The 19,869-nt window shown below is 44.3% G+C and overlaps 1 protein-coding gene across 2 annotated transcripts in view; it reads left to right on the top strand.

Annotated features, from left to right (window-relative positions):
• palld (palladin, cytoskeletal associated protein) overlaps window positions 1-19,869 on the top strand; it is a 373,397-nt gene that overhangs the window by 227,657 nt on the left and 125,871 nt on the right. The window lies entirely within an intron of this gene.

Here is a 19,869-nt window from a genome sequence, read left to right as displayed (position 1 = left end):
TCCTGCTGAATCACAATGAAGCAGGGCTTCAGTTTAACACATCAACCGGAGGCTGGCACATCCAAACAATGCAACGCCCTTCCAGTATTGCTGGTCTATAGTGCTGGTCTAATTTAGGAAGTTGTATGAGCTGTCTATCTGGACATTAGCATTTGGGCAGGACCAGCCTGTGCCCTTTGGAATGAGCCTTGGCCATGAAAGCTCAATGTCTAGCAGATTAGCAACTGATCATGTGCCTGACTGAATCAGCTGACTGTCATGCTTCACACTTGTAATTCTACTGTGTAATCTTGCCAGCAGTGTAACCAAGACTGCAGCTCAGATTAAGCTGTGTATAAAAACTCACCCGGCATGTTGATGTTTTAGGATCATTGACAAAATATTTCGAGTAATCTGGGTGGAATGTTACTAAATGGTTTAGCATTGTTAAACTAATTTATTGGGAATACACAAGGCTGATACTGGATCCAAGAATAGTCTTGCAAATAAACCTTCAGGGCCAGCCAAATTCCTTCAGGATTGTTTTCTGCAGTCGGTTGCTAAAACAAGTTTAGTGTGTTTAGTGTGTTGCTTAGAGTTTTAAGGGGTGCAGTGGCCTACTCCAAATGTGGATGTTTTAGGTTCATTTCTTTTCAAATCCATGTCTTGTCTGCTTGAATAACTGCATTTGGGGAAAGCAGTGTTAATTCCATGCTGATTGAGGGTTTTTACTGGCATGAATTTAAAAAAAATGAATTCTATTTATGGCATCATGTCCTTTATCTTCTCCTCACCCTTGCCAAGGTCCACAGATACCAACAGAAAATCCTAACCGCTAGCCCCCCCACCACCCTCCCCACCCCTCCTCCCCACACAAGCTATTTCAGATCTAGGGTTGTGCAAAGAGACAGCGTTAATTAATAACCATGTATTCAAGGAGCCACTGGGGAAGAGTGACCATAACGTGATGGAATTTTATATTAAGTTTGAGAGTGATTTAGTTAAGTGCAAAACTGAGGTCTTAAAACTGAGCAAAGCAATCTGTGTAGATAAGAGGGGTAGGGTGACTAAGGTGGATTGCAGAACAAGATTAGATGATATGGCAAGCATTTAAAGAATTAATTCATGATTTGCAATGATTATGCTGTTCCTTAATGGATGGCTTGACAGATGCTGGGTAGATGCTTAGAGGTTGTTTCCCCTGGTTGGAGAGCTTAGAACTAGGTCTCACGGTCTCAGAATGAGGACCTGGCCTTTTAGGACTAAGGTGAGGAAGAATTTCTTTATTCAGGGGGTTGTGAATCTTTGGAATTCTGTATCGCAGAGTGCTGTGGATACTCAGTCACTGAGTATATTCCAGGCTGGGATGGACAGATCATTGGATTCTGGAGGATGAATGGTGGAACAGGATTAAAGGGCCAAGTAACCCACTACTTGTTCCATTTCTTATGTTGTTATGACTTCAGCTCATAATCTAGGCTGGCACCTCCCAGTGTAGCATTGAGGGAGTGCCATCTTTCTGATGCGATGTTAAACTGAGGCCACACCTGCCCTCTTGGTAAAAGTCCCAGTGCCCATAATTTCAAAGAAGAGCAGGAGAGCTCTCCACCAATGTCCTGGTCAATATTTAACAGTAAGCCAATACCTAGAACTGATAACATCTGTGAAGAGAAACAGAGTTAATTTTTCAGTTCGGTGACTTGTTGAGTTTTTCTCCAGCTTTCTTCTTTGTTCTTATTTCAGATCTTTGCTTTTGCCCTGAAACAGATGACCTGGTCGTTTATCTCATTACTGCTTTGGAGAGTTAGCTCTGTGTTTCCTACATCACAAAAGTGAATATACTTAAAAAGGACTCCACTGGCTGCCAAGAGTCCTGAGGCTTTGAAGGGCACTATTAAATGAAAATTCTCTTTCCTTGATGGGAATCATAACCGAGTCCAGTCCTGCACACCATCCATATTCACCAACTTCCCAGCAAGGGTTACCAACTACTAAATCAGTTTTTCCAAGGCCAGTTGTTGCACACCAATCTCCTTCCAAATGAGACCAGATAATTTAACACAGATTGAAGCTCAGTGGCAGGCGCATTTACCCATTAGGCCACCAAGGAAGCCTCATGTGCCTCGATTTTAAATTTTTCATCCTTGTTTTCCATTCCCTCCAGAATTCCCCCCTCCCGTCCATCGCTGTAACCTTCTCCAGCCCCACAAACCTCTGTCTTTTCCACACCCCCAATTTCTGTTGCTAGACCATTGGCGGCCACGCTTTCAGCCGCCTCGGCCCTAAACTCTGGACTCCCCTCTCTAGATATTTCTATCTCTCTACCTTCCGCACCTACTTTAAGATGCTCTTTAATACCGATCTGTTTAACCTGTCTTCATGCCTCCATATGTGGCTGGGTGTAAAATTTTGTCTGCCAGTGTTCCTGTGAAGCAGCTTGGGATATTTTACTACAAGCGCTATATAAATGCAAGCTGTTGTTGTTGAAACAATAGAATATCTTCACTCTTGCTGCTTCAGTTACAGCTGTGGCCACCTCCTAAGTTACATTTGAACCAGTTAAGGATGCCAGTGACTGAGACTAAGGGTGGAAAAGTAATTGCGAGATGAGACCATTTCTGGGTCCCGACCCTACACTTGATGGTAACGTGCCCACAACGCACCCAACAGAGCGAACCTCTGCAGCGGCTTCCTGATTGGCTGCCTTAGCTCCCACTGTCCAATTAAGGAAGGCGGGTGGGTTCCTGAGGCTGCAGGCCCAGTCAGAGGGACTGCAGCCTTGGAAGGATAGGAGCCCCGCCCACAGTGCTGTTAGGAAAGGAGCTCCAGGATTTTGACTCAGTGACATTTCCAAGTCAGGATGTTGAGTGGCTTGGAGGGGAACTTGCAGGTGGTGGTGTTCCCATGTTTCTGCTGCCCTTGTCCTTCTAGGTGGTAGTGGTCACAGGTTGGGAAGGTGCTGCTGAAGGAGCCTTGGTGAGTTGCTGCCGTGTATCTTGTAGATGATACACACTGCTGCTACTGTGCGTCGGTGGAAGGAGTGAATGTTGAAGGTGGTAGATGGGGTGCCAATCAAGCGGGCTGCTTTGTCCTGGATGGTGTCGAGCTTCTTGAATGTTGATGGAGCAGTATTCATCCAGGCAAGTGGAGAATATTCCATCACACTCCTGACTTGTGCCTTGAAGATGGCCAACAGGTTTGGGGAGTCAGGAGGTGAGTTACTCTCTGCAGAATTCCTAGACTCTGACCTGCTCTTGTAGCCTCAGTGTTTATATGGCATGCCCAGTTCAGTTTCTGGTCAATGGTGGATGTTGATAGTGGGGGATTCAGTGGTGGTCATACCATTGAACGTAAAGAAGTGATGGTTGGATTCTCTCTTGTTGGAGGTGGCCATTGCCTGGCACTTGTGTGGTGCAAATGTTACTTGCAACTTATCAGCCCAAGCCTCGATATTGTTCAGGCCTTGCTGCATATGGGCATGGACTGCTTCAGTATCTGAAGAGTTGTGAGTGGTACTGAACATCATGCAATCATCGGTGAATACCCCCACTTCTGACCTTATGATGAAGGGAAGATCATTGTTGAAGCTGGTTGGGCCTAGGACACTGAGGACCTCCTGTCCCAGAACTGAGATGATTGACCGCCAACAAGCAGAACCATCTTCCTTTGTGCTAGGTATGACTCCAACCATCAGAAAGTTTCCCCCTGAATCCCATTGACTACAGTCTTGCTAGGGCTCCTTGATGCTGCAGTCAAGTCAAACGCTGCCTTGATGTCAAGGGCAGTCACGCTCGCCTCACCTCTTCTGTCCATGTTTGGACTAAGGCTGCAATGAGGTCAGGAACTGAGTGACCCTGGCGGAACCCAAACTAAGTGTCAGTGAGCGGGTTATTGTTGAGATTCTGACTTCTGTTTGTGAGATGTTCCCAACACATGCACAATAGTCCTGATTATATTACCATGAGCCTCCCCTCATCCTGTGGGTGTTGCTGACCAGGCCAGCATTTGTTGTCCATCCCTAATTTCCCTTGAACTGAGTGGCTTGCTAGACGATTTCAGAGGACAGCTAAGAATCACGTGGGCCCGGAGTCACATGTAGGTCAGACCAGGTAAGGATGGCAGATTTCCTTCCCTAAAGGGCAGTAATGAACCAAATGGGGTTTTTAAACAACAATCAGTGATAGTTGGCATGGTCACCATTACAGAGAATGGCTTTCAATTCCAGATTTATTGGGTGAATTTAATTTACACCCGCTGCCATGATAGGGTTTGAACCCATGCACCCAAAGCATTAAACTGGACCTGTAGATTACTAGAACAGTGACATTACCAATACACCACTGTCCCCCCATGTGCTAACCCCAACGTGGGGGAATTTGATTTGAGTCTAATAGTGCAGTCTCTCGCAGTGACATTTGAGTGTGGAATAATCCTATTTTTGGGGAGTCAGTGAGCAGGGCTGATCATATTAAAGCAGTCACTGAGAGCTCAAGAATGGAAGAAATAGCTTTGCAGAGGACTTGTTAGAGACTGGAATGCTTTCACACAGGGAATGGTTGAGGCAGAGAAAATTAGATAAATAGTTGAAGATACAGGGCTATGGGGAAGCCTGAGGCAGTGGAGTTAACATTGCAGTACTCTGGCAAAGGACTGACACGCAGTGCTGGAAGAGATGTGATTGTCTCCAAGGCAATAAAATGAGATGAAGGCAAACAGAGAGCTACTAAGGTCCAGCAGTTGAGGGTCAGTGGCCAGTGGTGATGGTGGGATTGTTCACAGACAGGTTGCCTACCTAGGGAACGTGGAAGCCATATATATAAAGACAAGAATGAAAAAGGATACAGAAGAAAATCTTTGCTTCTTGTGTGTGTGCTTTTTAGCACAGAGGAAGGGAGGGAAGTAAATGTACAGACGGATGGTTCCGATAGACATGGCCCCATGCCAAATGGGCACTGATTTGACTGCTGTTAGCTTGAAGCCAGTCATTAGTGAGTTTTCACATACTTTGGGGTTAGCAATGTCCTGTAAGTATACATTAGTGAGGGTGATAAATTGTCAAAGCTTCTGCTGACAACAGAAAAAAAAAACCCTTTCCTTAAATTTCCACAGCCTTTGTTCTGCGCAGCTCAAGCTTAAAACATATTGCCGACAAGATTAATACAGATTACGCGTGATTAAGAAACATGTGGGGGGAGGTTTTAATTTGCAGTTTGGGTCTAAACCCAACTCAGTCACGCAAAGAAGACAAGGCAGCCAGGCAAGCCGTTGCTGCAGAGTTCTTGTAAGAGTTTGTAAACATGATTTATTTTCTGAAAGAATGAACAGATTTCCTACAGTCTTTGAGAGCCCGTTGGTACAATGAGGAAACCCTTCCCTTTCAATAGGAACAGGAGAAGACCATTCAGCCCCTTGAATCTATTCCACCATTCAATTAGATTATGGTTGATCTGTATTTTTATCTATCTGCTCGCCTTGGTCCTGTAACCCTTGATACTTCTATCAACCTCATTTTCAAATTTTCAACCGAGCAGCTTTTTTAGGGGAGTTTTCCAGATTTCCATTACCCATTCTGAGATGAAGGGCCAGATTTTCGCAGAGTCAGGCCCACCCTGGAGCCTTTTAAAACGGCAGGCAGGACCCGGATGAGAAAGTCCCTCCCCCCTTTCCAACAGATCTCAGGGGAGGTGGGGACAGGCCGTGAATTATACAGGCAGGAAACCCGAACTCAGCAGGGCCATTTAAAATTAGTACTGATTTCAAAAAGACCCCCCTTTCGCTATTCATTGGCTTATCTTGCAGAGTGGGAACCACAAGTTTATGGAGGAGGTTTAAATGCCCATGAAGGGTGGATCAGGTCTGTTTAAGTGACATGATATGAAGTGATTTAAATCCCCAGCCCTATAAAAATGAAAAAAAAAATGCAGGCTGCAGCTTTCAGTTAAAGTGAAAAAGCAGATACCTGCTGCTGGACTGCATTGATTGACAGGCCATCTGGTGTAGCTTAGAAAATGCATTAACCATGCAGTTCTTGCAGTTTCAATAGATTTTATTGTTGAGATTTCCCAAGGGTTGTTATTACAATTGAGCCTGTAATGAATGCTATGCTGAGTTTCAAAATCTCCAAAACCACTTATCTGAGCAAGAGGCTGAGTTCACGTTTTGATTTACACGTTTAAAAGGTTATTAAGGGATTAGGTGTCCTTGATGTGGTTATTGAATAGAAGTTTATTTGTTTTGACAACAGATTGACCATTTGAGGGAATTTAAATTTTTAGAATGTGTTTCATGAATGAGAGTTTTTCTCAATATCAATTGTGGATGAGTGACAGCTCTCTTAGCTTGTTAGAAGTTTAATATAGTTCATGCCTGCATGGCTCTTAAGGTCTGCCCATACTGCATACTGGGTGAGTGGCTATGAAGGTGGCTCAGGAGTATGAGGGGGCATGGAGGCTTTTTTCATTATTCCTTCATGGGATGTGGACATCACTGGCAAGAGCAGAATTTGTTTCCCATCCCTAATTGCCCTTGAGAAGGTGGTGCTGAGCCGCCTTCCTGAACCACTGCAGTTCATCTGGTGTAGGTACACCCACAGTGCTGTTAGGGAGGGAGTCCCAGGATTTCGACCCAGCGACAGCGAAGGAATGACAATATAGTTCCAAGTCAGGATGGTGTGTGGCTTGGAGGGGAACTTACAGGTGGTGGTGCTCCCATGTGCTTCCTCCTAGGTGATCGAGGTATGAGCGGGTATGGAACTGGCGTGGGTTCATGGAAGTGGCATGGGGTGTGGGGTGCTTTAAGATGGCATGAGCCTATGAGGGGGCATGAGGGTTGGTTGGGGTTGGGTGTGAGAGATGAGGGCCTCAGGACCTAACAGCCTTTTATAAAACTGAGCCAAAACCTCAGAGAACCAAGGTGGGTCTTCTAACCAGCCTGCCTCTGCACTCCCCTTGCCACTGTGGCCACCTCTGAACTGCTTCCAGAGGCAGCAGGCCCATCTCTATCCCATCCCCACCTCCAGGGGATGGAGGAATGGCGGACATGGGCCCTCTGAAAGTGAGACACTTCCCACTAGTAAAAATCTGTCCCAAAGTGTTTCCTGACATCACCCCTGAATGGCTGAGCTCTAATTTTAACGGTTATGCTGCCTTGTTCTGGGCTTTATCACCAAAATAAATAGCTTTCCTCTCTCTATTTGATCAACTTCTTTCATCATCATAACTAATTCAATTAGGTTATCCCTTAATTTCCTGTGCTCAAAGAATACAAGCCTAGTCTGTGTAACCTGTCTCCATAATTTAGTCCTTTTAAATCCAGTATAATTAACTAAAATATAACTTTCACCTCTTTGAATTCCAGCCCCGCTTGCGATAATGGCCAACATTCCATTGGCCTTTTTAATAAGCAACAATTCCTTTCTCCTGAAAATCTCAGCCTCCTGGTGGGCTACCTTTCCAGTATCTTACCAAAGTGCCTCTTCCTATTGTGTGGGCTCGAAAGGGCGAAAGGTTGGATAAAGGTGGGGGCGGGCTTGGGTGCGAGATGGTAGAATGGACATCGGAGTTGAGATTGATCCTACATGGTTTGATGCTCACTTGGAAAAATCCTTTAAGAAGGCAGGACAAGTTAAAAAAAGCTGATTTAAAAGAAAGCAGAATGGATTTTTGCCTTTACTAATAGAGGCCTGGATTTCAAAGCTGAACCTTTTATAAAACACTGGTTAGGCCTCAGCTGGAATATTATGGCTCCCAGTTTTCAAATCCCTCCACATCCTCATCCCTATCTCTGGAATCTCCTCCAGCCCTACAACCCTCCAGGATATTCACTCTGTGGTTCTAACTTGAATATTGCTTGAGAAAGATACTTTTTTTTGTCAAAGCTTTTCGTCTTGCACTCAACATGACAATTCGCAAGAATACCAAAAGTAAAGGGGACATCAACTTATACTGTATGAGAAAGGACTGGTGATTGGTTGACAAGTGGACGCTGATTGGTAGAAGCATAGCCATGGAGAATGCACCAATTTTGGTGGCTGACAGTTAACTGCTAAGCATTGCTTGAAATTTAAACCAGGCAGTTTGACTCTGAATGGTCAAGGCATTGCCCTGAGGAATGAACAAGCAAATGGTTGTCACTTGCTTTGTTTAGCTGAAACAGGTGCAATGTGTGTATATGTTGTGTTTGCAGAGAACAGAGCCCTGTGTATTAATATATGTAGCTTCCAGTACACGCAAATGTGCCACATTGTGAGCCTGACTGACAATCTAAAATTGGTTGTCGGCATAATTCTTAGCACATCGAGGATTATTTTGCAAATGTTGTCTGATTACGGAATCACATCTAATGTTGGACATTGTGTTTTGAGTTTTGCAAGCATGGGCTGGTTGGGTATGGTCTGTACCCTGCCCATTGTGAACACCGGAAGGGAGAAGCTGTTTGATATGGTCTGCCACTTTTTGGGACGTACAGCCTACATACCTAGCATCACACTGGCACTGAAATTCATAGATCACATTATTCATTTGTGTGGTAGGCAGAACAACCTTTAGCTTGATGATAGCATCCTGTTAGTGACGAATACCACTCATGTTGCTACTGCATAGAAGCAGTGTGAAACAGCTAGCTTCACCTGTTGCTCACATTTTTGAGATACTTTGCCCTTCCAGGGTAATCTGAGGTAGACTGGCCACTTTTCAGGGCCAGAAGTGACAGCCTTGGGCCTTTTCATGAGTTTGTGCAATATACAGTGAGGAATGATCTGATCAGGGTAGCCATTATACTGCAGGATGCCTTTGATGTGCCCTATTTCAGTATCAAGCTTACATGGTGAGCTAATTACTTGGGCCCTAGTTCTGGGTTCCTTGCTGTTTGTAGTGTGTATTAATGGTCTACACATGAATGTAGGAGGTATGGTCAGTAAGTTCGCAGGTGACCCAAAAACTGGTGGTGTGGTAAATAGCGAGGAGGATAGCCTTAGACTGGTCAGATGGGCAGAACAGTGGCAAATGGAATTTAATCCTGAAAAGTGTGAGGCGATGCATTTTGGGAGGACTAACAAGGCAAGGGAATATAGGATGAATGGTAGGACCCTAGGAAGTACAGAGGATCAGAGGGATCTTGGAGTACATGTCCATAGATCCATGAAGGCAGCAGGACAGGTAGATAAGGTGGTTAGGAAGACACATGGGATACTTGTCTTTATTAGTCAAGGCATTGAATACAAGAGCAGGGAGGTTATGATGGCACTGTATAAAATGTTTGTCAGGCCACAGCTGGAGTACTGTGTGCAGTTCTGGTTGCCACACTATGGGAAGGATTTGATTGCACTGGAGAGGGTGCAGAGGAGATTCACCAGGATGTTGCCTGGGCTGGAACGTTTCAGCTATGAGGAGAGACTGGATAGGCTAGGGTTGTTTTCCTTAGAACAGAGAAGGCTGAGGGGGGATCTGATTGAGGTGTACAAAATTATGAGGGGCTTAGATAGGGTAGATAAGAAAAAACTTTTCGCCTTAGTGCAGGGGCCAATAACCAGGGGCATAGATTTTAGGTAAGGGGCAGGAGGTTTAGAGGGGATTTGAGGATTTTTTTTCACCCAGAGGGTGGGGGTTATCTGGAACTCACTGTCTAAAAGGGTGGTACAGGGGGAACCCTCACAACATTTAAGAAGTGTTTAGATGAACACTTGAAACCCATGACATACAAGGCTATGGGCCAAGTGCCGGAAAATGGAATTAGAATAGATAGAGGCTTGATGGTTGGTGTGGACACAATGGGCCAAAGGGCCTCTTTCTGTGCTGTAAAGCCTTTTGATTATGATTCTAAAACAATTTTTCAAAGCAAAACAAAATTTCAGATAATGTTTGACAGTTAACTGTCAGTCACCACCAACTGGTGCATTCTCCATGGCAATGCTTCCACCAATTAGACTCTACTTGCCAACCAATCAGCACTCTCTTCTCATATAGTATAAATAGTTGTTCCCTTTACATTTGGTAATCTTGCAAATTGTCCTGATGAGTGCAAGATGAAAAGCTTTGACAAAAAAGCCTCTTCATGCAACAATACTCAGATTCTGACTTCTTGTAGCATCGCAGTTGTTAGCCTCTCCATCATTGATGGCCATGCCTTTATTTGCCTAGGTCATAATCTCTGGAGTCCTTCTCTAAACTGTCCGCCTCTTTACCTCTCCCCCACTACTTTAAGACACTCCTTAAAATCTACCACTTTGATGAAGTTTTCATTACCTAATATCTCCTTAAATGTCTTGGTGTCAAATTTTACGAGCAAACGTATTAGAACATATGAATTATGTGGGAGTGGGAGTAGGCCATTCGGCCACGCAAGCCTGCTCTGCCATTATAAGATCATAAGATCTGATTGTGGCCTCAACTCCACATTCTGCCTATCCCTGATAACATTTGACTCCCTTGTTAGTCAAGGATCTATCTATCTCTGCCTTAAAAATATTCACTGATCCTGCCTCCACCGCTCTCCAAGGAACACAGTTCCAAAGGTTCATGACCCTCTGAGAGAAAATATTTCTCTTTATCTCCATCTGAAATGGGAGAGCCCTTATTTCTAAACTGTGTCCCCTAGTTCTAATCTCTCCCAGAAAGGAAAATCTTTTCAACATCCGCCCCGTCAAGTCCCCTCAGGATCTTATATGTTTCAATAAGATCACCTTTCAATCTTCTAAACTCCAATAGATTCAGGCCAAGCTTGTCCAAATTTTCCTCATAAGAGGAAATCCCCCATCTCTAGTATCACTTGAGTGAAACTTCTCTAAACTGCTTCTAACGTGTTTATGTCCGTCTTTAAATAAGGAGACCAAAACCGCACATAGTACTCTAGACATGGTCTCACCAACACCCTGTACAACTGTAATAAAACATCCCTACTTTTATATTCCATTTCCCTTGTACCAAGCAGCAACATTCCATCTGCCCTCCTAATCACTTGCTCTACCTGCATACTAATTTTTTTGTGATTCATGCACCAGGACACCTAGATCCCTCTGCACCCCAGAGTTCTGTGATCTCTCTCCATTTAGATGATAGGCTGCTTTTCTATTCTTCCTGCCAAAGTGGACAAGTTCACATTTTCCCACATTATTCTCCATCTGCCAAATTTTTGCCCACTCGCTTAACTTATCTGTATCCCTTTGCAGGAACCTTATGTCCTCTTCACAATTTACTTCCCTACCTATCTTTGTATCATCAGCAAATATAGCAACTATACATTCAGTCCCTTCATCCCAAGTCATGGATATATATTGTGAGACCCCAGCACTAATCCCTGTGACACTCCACTCATCACATCTTGCCAACCCACTTTGATAATACCTGTTTGATAATAAATGCTTTGATAATACTGCAGTGGTTCAAGAAGGCACCACCTTCTCAAGGGCAATTAGGGATGGGTAATAAATGCTGGCCTAGCCAGCGACGCCCACATCCCATAAATGAATTTTAAAAAAAGAAGTGACTTGGAACGTTTTACAATGTTAGGTACTATATAAATGCAGGTTGTTTTTTTTCTTGTTGTCCTACTAAGGAACCAAACTATAAAAGAGGAACGAAGAATGCTTAGAAAATTAAATAATGTTATTATTGATGTCCACTGCGCACTCCAGTCCCTGCCAGCCGTGGAAGGTCTCAAGTGTGACAGAAGATACCATGTGCTCCATCTCCAGGGCCACCCAGGCTGGACTATGAATGGCAGGACACTGAGCAACTCGTCTTCCCGCAGGCCACGTCCAGTCTGAGCCTGTAGATGGCTACCTTAGTCAAGCACAGGCACAGGCCCACGAGGAGCGGTGCTGTGGTCAAAACCACGTCTGTAGGCTTTCTGTTAGCAATGCTGTCTAACAGCGAAGGAAGACCACACACATATACGCAGCACACATGTACACCACAGGATTCACCAGTTCAGGCACTGCTGTGTTCGTTTATATTCCCTTAAGGAACGTTTTGCAGACTGTTTAAATGTCTACAGTGATATCTGTTTCTGTAGAATGCAGCCTCAGGCAGCTGTCACTGTGATTCATTCCTTCATATGCTTTCCTTAAACCGTCTCAATTTGTGGAAGTTTTTTTAACGTATGTCTGCAGTCTGTGCCAGTCCTCCGACACTACGCTTAACCCAACTGCCAGATAACACATAAGGGAAAAAAAGAGAATAAACTTGCATTTCTATCATGCCTTTCTCAAACTCAGGGCATCCCAAGGTGCTTTACAGCCAATGAAGTATTGTTTGAAGTGCGATCACTGCTGCAATGTAGGAAACATGGCACCCAATTTGTGCGCAGCAAACTCCCACAAGCAGCAATTCAACAATGACTAGGTGATTTGGTTTTAGTGAAGTTGGTTGAGGGATAAATATTCGCCGGGACACAGGTGTTAACCACCATGCTGTTCTTCAAAAGAGTGTCTTGGGATTTTTTATGTCAACCTGACAGGGCTAACAAGGATTTGGTTTAATGTTTCATCCAAAGGATGGCACATCCATCAGCGTAGCAGTCCCCCAGTGCTGCTCTGGGACAGTCAGTCAAGTCTTTTGTGCTCAGGTCTCTGGAGTGGGACTTGAACCCACAACCTGATCAGAGCAGGGCGATTTCTGGTTTACTCCTCTGGCTTGGGGCAGATTTGTCTGGGCCTCACTGGAGTAGGAAGGAGAAAACTGAGCTATGGGTCTTGCTACTGATCACCACTGGAAATATGTAGCTTGTATGTGCATTTGTGCTTGTATGTAAACAAATGAATTAGGTGTAGGCATAGGCCACTTGCCCCCTCAAGCCTGCTGCGCCATTCAATAAAATTATGGCTGTAACCTCAATTCCACATTCCTGCCTACCCCCAATAACCCCCAAGAACCCCCTTGCTTATCAAGAATTTATTTACTTCTGCCTTAAAAATATTCAAAGACCCTGCTTCCACCACCTTCTGAGGAAGAGAGTTCCAAAGACTCACGAGCCTCTGATAGAAAAAAATTCCTCATCTCTGTCTTAAATGGGTGACACCTTATTTTTAAACGTCGACCCCGAGTTCTAGATTCTCCCACAAGAGGAAACATCCTCTCCACATCCACCCTGTCAAGACCCCTCAGGATCTTGTATGTTTCAATCAAGTTACCTCTTACTCTTCTAAACTCCAGTGGATACAGGCCTAACCTGTCCAGCCTTTCCTCATAAGACAAACCAACCATTCTAGATATTAGCCTAGTTAATCTTCTCTGAACTGCTTCCAATGCATTTACATATTTCCTTGAATAAGGAGAGCAATACTGTGCACAATACTCCAGATATGGTCTCAACAGTGCCCTGTATAACTGAAGCTTAACCTCCCTACTTTGTATTTAATTCCCATCCAATAAACAATAACATTTTACTGGCTTTCCTAATTACTTGCCATACTTGCATACTAACCTTGTGCGGTAGGACACCTAGATCCCTCTAAATCTCAGAGCTCTGCAATCTCAGACCACTTAGATAATATGCTTTTTTTATTCTTCCTGCCACAATGGACAATTTCACATTTTCTCACATTATACTCCATTTGCCAGATCTTTTCCCACTCACCTAACCTATCTATGTTCCTTTATAGCCTCCTTAGGCCCTCTTCACATCTTACTTTTCTACCTATCTTTGTGTCATATGTGTTTTGCGTACATGTACATTTGTGTGTGTGTGTGTGTGTTGTGTGCACGTGTGCTGCATGTCTATGTGTCAACGTGTGTTTGTGTGTATGTGTGTGAATCCACCTGTGTGCATGTGCATATGAGAGTTGTGAATTTCAGGTGTTATGATTTTCAAAGGTACCACATCAAATACATTTGTTTGAAATTCTTTTTGCACAATCTTCTCTTCCATGTCCAGAGGTAACTCATTTCTTCCACAGCTTTTACACAGGGCAACTTATGGTCAAAAAAAAACATGTTGGGATGCAACATTTGAGTACTTTGAGACATAGCAGTGATGAGTGTAGCATGCTTGGGAGGAGTAGTTGACTTTGGATTTATGGTTCGCAAAGCTCTCCATCTCTGGGTTTTCCTCCCCAGAGGGCACAGATTTAAGGTAATTGGCAAAAGAAGCAACGGCGACATGAGGAATACCTTTTTCGCACAGCGAGCGGTTAGGATCTGGAATGCATTGCCTGAGAGTGTGGAGGAGGCAGGTTCAATCAAGGCATTCTAATGGTAATTGGATCATTATTTGAAAAGGAAAGATATGCAGGGCTACGGCAGAAGGGTGGCATATTGGCACTCTCTCCTTCAGAGAGCCAGCACAGAAACAATGGTCTGAATGGCCTTTGGCTGTGCTGTAACCATTCTATGATTCCATGTCTGGGTCTGTTGCAGACTATTTGATAAATATTTGTTGCTGTGATACACCAACAACTCCATTATAGTTGCATCTTGCAGCTACAAGGATGTGAACTAGATGAATCTTGTTCTTTTTGTTGAGCAATTCAGATTCACTTCTTTGTTGTTTTTTTTATTCTTCCTGCCAAAATGGACAATTTCACATTTTCATGCCTCATACTTCCTTTACCAGATCTTTGCCCACTCACTTAACCTGTCTATGCCCCTTTGTAGCCTCTTTATGTCCTCCTCACAACTTACTTTCCTACCTATCTTTGTGTCTCATGTGTGTTGCATGCCTGAGCATATGTAAACAAGTATCACTTTTCATGTGGACTGGTTGTCAGTCTGACTAGGAAAACAATTGGATAAAATGGATGGGGGTCACTATTCCACTGCACTTACACCTCTGGATGTCAATCCTGTATTCAGAGACCAGAGCTCCTGGTCTCTGTCTTACTGGGGCTGGCAAGAGTGGGGTTCGCACCCATAGTCTGCTGACTGAGCAAAATCTCACTCCAATCGTCTTAAGAATTAGGCTCAGGATATTGAATTCAGGAAAAAAAAATTGAAGCGTTCAAGTTTTTCATTTTCTTTAAAAGGAAAGGACTTGCACTGATTATCTCACACCTTATCAATTGTCTCAGAATTGGCAGATTCGGGTGTAACATGTTAAACCTTCAGATATATTAACGTACATCTGACTGTTTCTCCCACTTGCACTGCAAAGGAATCTAAACTTGATGAGTGATTAGGTAAAGCATTCTGAAGTCTGCTTAAGGTCCTTAATACTTCAGCATTACGCGAAACAGCATAGAATTTGCAGCACAGAAACAGGCTGGTCAGCCCAGCTGGTTTACATTCCACGCGAAGCTCCTTCCACCATACTTACTTCATCTCAACCTATCAACATGCCCTTCTATTCCTTTCTCCCTCATGTAATTATCTAACTTCCCCTGAAATGCATCAATGCTATTCACCTCAACTAATGTCGGTAGCAAGTTCCACATTCTAACCACTCTTCTGGGTAAAGAAGTTTCTCCTGAATTCCCTGTTGGATTTATTAGTGACTGGCTTATATTTATGACCTCTAGTTTTGGCCTCCCCCACACAAGTGGAAACATCTTCTCCACTTCTACCCTATAAAACCACTTCATAGTTTTAAGCACCTCTATTAAGTCACCCCTCAATCTTTGCTTTCTAGTTCAGTCTTTCCTAATAGTTATAACCTTTCAGTTCTGGTATCATCATTGTAAATCTTTTTTACACTGTCTCCAGTGCGTCTATATCCTTTCTGTATTATTCACTTAAGAATTGAACCCACGCTTCGCAAAGACTATTAACAAAAAACATTATATCATTCATATAAAATTCCTTTGTCTGCTGCTTCAATGAAGTCTTTAGCCCTCATTTATTGTAAACGTTAAATCGTAGCCAATGTAAAATTTGTTCTTCTTAAAAACAAAATACCTCTCTTAAAAAGATGTGATTTATTTCCAACTACAACAGTTTTCTATCAAAAGCACATAGCTTGGATTTTTTCTGATTATTTTAAGGCCAGTGATAAACCAGCATTACAACCAATGTTAAAATAGCATCAACAGCAAAAAAATAAGCCATTCAATCAACTTAACAAGTGTGTGTGCGTGTGTTGTGTGTGTGTGTGCATGTGTATGTGTTTTGTGTGTTGTGTGTGTGTGTGTGAATGTGTGTATGTGCGTATGTGTGTGTGAATGTGTGTGTGTGTGAGCGTGTGTTTGTGTGTGTGTGTGTGTGGGGGGGAGTGGGGGGGTGGGGGGGCAGGTGGTGTGGGTGAAAAGTGTTTAATGTGTAAAGGCCTATCAGACTTCCAAATCGAGTAATATGCTCTCTGCGCAGAAAAATGTACTTTCAAGGGTAACCAATTTTGTTGTGGAAGCAAGACCTATGAACCACAGAACTATAGAAAAGTTTCGGCACAGAAAGAGGCCATCCAGTCCATTTGTTGCACCTCCAGATCACACAGACTGCAACGATAGGAATATTCAGTTTTTTGATGGACCTCACTGTGAGGAGTGTTAGCCAAGACACCAAGAGAGGTCTATAATCCTCAATTCAGCAAAAAGAAAGATTTTACTTTGATGTAGTGCGTTTATATGGACTGCCTTCTCAGGCGGACATTAAAGATCCCATGGCCAAGTGGAGCACGGGAGCTCTCCCCGATGACCTGACCAATATTTATCCCTCAGTCACTAACACAAAAGCTGATTATCTGACCACTATCACATTGCTGTTTGTGGGAGCTTTCGGTGTGCAAACTGACTGCTGTGTTTCCTACATTACAATAGTGCGACTACACTTCAAAAGGTGCATCATTGGCTGTAAAACGGTTTGAGACATCCTAAGGCTGTGAAGGGTGCTATATAAACACACGTCTTTTTTATTTCATAACCCCAAGTCCTTGAAAGCTAACAATTTTGGATTGTAGTCACTATTGTAATGTAGGGAAACAGTTATCCAAACTGACGCCAATTACTATGACACATTGCTCATTTTTAATAATCAACTTCATATATTCTACCTGGACCTCATGTCAAAACCTTCAGGAAAAGATGGATCCAACACCCTCGCATTGCCCATCGAATCCTTGAGCAATGTTTCCTCCCTCAAGGACTTTACATTGATATATCACAGTTTGTGATCTTGAACTGTCTCCTGCAGCCTTTAGGCATGCAGTCCTGTTTACTGACGGCCTTTATCTGATGGGAGCAGTTTACTCTTGTTAATCACACAGCCTGCAGCACACTGCTAGCATTGTCTGATGGACAGTGCCGTGAATTTGCCACTTCTTGCAAAGTGTCTTCATCCGCTTTCAGAGGAGATGCTAAACCGAGGCCCCACCATAGAGAAAAAAAACTTAAATTTATGCAGTTCTGTCAAGACCACCAGAAGTCTCCAGGCATTTTAAAGCCAATGAAGTGCTTCTGAAGGTGTGATCACTGTTGTAGGAAACACGGAAACCAATGGCACACCGTAAACTCCCCCAAACAGCAAAGTAACAATGACCGGCCCGCACCCCAGCCACCACGTTAAACATTCACTCCCTCCACCACTGATGCACAGTAGCAGCAGTGTGTGTACCATCTACAAGATGCACTGCAGCAACCCATCAAGCCTCCTTAGGCAGCACTTTCCAAACCCACAGCTACTACCATCTAGAAGGACAAGGGCAGCAGATAGTTGGGAACACCACCACCTGGAAGTTCCCCTTCAAGTCACTCACCATCCTGATTTGGAAATATATCGCCGTTCCCACACTGTCGCAGGGTCAAAATCCTGGAACTCCCTCCCTAACAGCACTGTGGGTGTACCTATATCACATGGGCTGCAGCGGTTCAAGAAGGCAGCTCACCACCACCTTCTCAAGGGCAATTAGGGATGGGCAGTAAATACTGGACTAGCCTGCGACGCTCACATACCTGCGAAAGAATAATTTTTTTAAAAAGAGAATCAGCTTTTTTATGTTAATTTAGGGAGAAATATTGGCCAGGATATGAGGGAGAACTCCCCTGTTCTTTTTCAAAATAGTGACAATGAGATCTTTTACTTTCACCTGAGAGGGCAGATGGAGGCTTGGTTTAACTTCTCCTCTAAAAGATAGCACCTCCTACAGTGCAGTATGCCCTCAGTCGTGCACTAGAGTGTGTCAGCCTGGTTTTTATGCTCAAGTCCTGGAGTGGAACTTGAACCTTCTGACTCAGAGGCGAGAGTGTTCCTATCTGAGCCATGTCTGACACACGATCACCTGCCCTCTATCCCTGTAACAACCTCAGGTCTAGGCGCTCAAGGAGGATACACAGATAGAGAGGGTTTTAAGTGCTGGAGGAGATTACAGAGATAGGGAGGATCGTAGCACTGGAGGAGGTTACAGAGATAGGGAGGATCGTAGTGCTGGAGGAGATCACAGAGATAGGGAGGATCATAGCACTGGAGGAGATCACAGAGATAGGGAGGATCATAGGGCTGGAGGAGATTACAGAGATAGGGAGGATTGTCACGCTGGAGGAGATTACAGAGATAGGGAGGATCGTAGGGCTGGAGGAGATCACAGAGATAGGGCAGATTCTAGGGGCTGGAGGAGGTTACAGGGATAAGGCAGATTTTGAGGCTGAAGGAGGTTACAGAGATAGGGTAGATTGTAGGGGTTGGAGGAGGTTACAGTGATAGGGTAGATTTTAGAGGTTGGAGGAGGTTACAGAGATAAGGCATATTGTAGGGGCTGGAGGAGGTTACTGAGATAGGGCAGATTGTAGGGGCTGGAAGAGGTTACTGAGATAGGGCAGATTGTAGGAGCTGGAGGAGGTTACAGAGATAGGGCAGATTGTATGGGCTGGAGGAGATTAATGAGATAGGGCAGATTGTAGGGGCTGGAGGAGGTTACAGAGATAGGATGGGTTGTAGGGGCTGAAGGAGATAGGGCGGATTGTAGTAGCTGGGGCAGATTACAGAGATAGGGAAAGTTTAAGTGATGGGTGAGCATGGATGTAGCCCTGGGTTTGATATCTCTGGTCCAGTCAGGCAAGTAGCTTTTGGGAATGGTGGGCCGACCCCTCGTCCCACCTCCATAAAACCTGGAATCAATGGGTTGGAGCCAGTTTCACGCCAGTCTCCGAATTCTTTTCAGTTTAACCCTACACTCAATCCCCTGTGCTCACCCATATTAAAATCCCTACCATGGTCTTTCGTAATTTTTGAACTGATTCGTGGGATGTGGTCATCACTGGCTGGGCCAGTATTCACTGCCCATCCTGAATTGTCCTTGAGAAGGTGGTGGTGAGTTGCCTTCTTGAACCGCTGCAGTGCAATCTGGTGTAGGTACACCCACAGTGCTGTTAGGGAGGGAGTTCCAGGATTTTGACCCAGCAACAGTGAAGGAATGGGCGATATATTTCCAAGGCAGGATGGTGAGTGACTTGGAGGGGCACTTGTAGGTGGTGGTGTTCCCATCTATCTGCTGCACTTGTCCTTCTAGTTGGTAGAGGCCATGGCTGTTTGGAAGATGCTTTCAAAGAGCATTCTTGCAGATGGTACACACTGCTGATGCTATACGTCGATTGTGGAGCTGGTGAATATTTGTGGGCGAGGTGCCAGTAAAGCAGGCTGCTTTGTCCTGAATGGTGTCGGGTTTCCTCAGTGTGTTAGAGCTGCACTCGTCCAGGCAAGTGGGAACTATTCCATCACACTCCTGATTTGTGCCTTGTAGATGGTGGACAGGCTTTGGGAAATCAGGAGGTGAGTCACTCACCGCAGTATTCCCAGCCTCCGACCTGCTCTTGTGGCTACAGTATTTATGTGGCCCGTATTTAAATTTGCATTAATTCTGTATTTTGATGTCTGTCATCCATTAACAGTGCAAGGCTTGGTGTTGTGTGGAGGCTGGGAGGTGCGGTTTGCAGGGTGAAGGCAAGGGAGAGAGACATTGGGACAGATGATAATTGAACTATGTCTGTGATGGGCAGCCAAACCAATTCACCAGTTTTCTACCTGGATGACAAGT

The sequence above is a fragment of the Carcharodon carcharias genome, chromosome 4 (genome assembly GCF_017639515.1).
Source record: "Carcharodon carcharias isolate sCarCar2 chromosome 4, sCarCar2.pri, whole genome shotgun sequence".
NCBI classification, from domain to species: Eukaryota; Metazoa; Chordata; class Chondrichthyes; order Lamniformes; family Lamnidae; genus Carcharodon; species Carcharodon carcharias.
The sequence above is the reverse complement of the archived record's forward strand: the minus strand, read 5'-3'. Positions and strand labels throughout refer to the sequence as shown.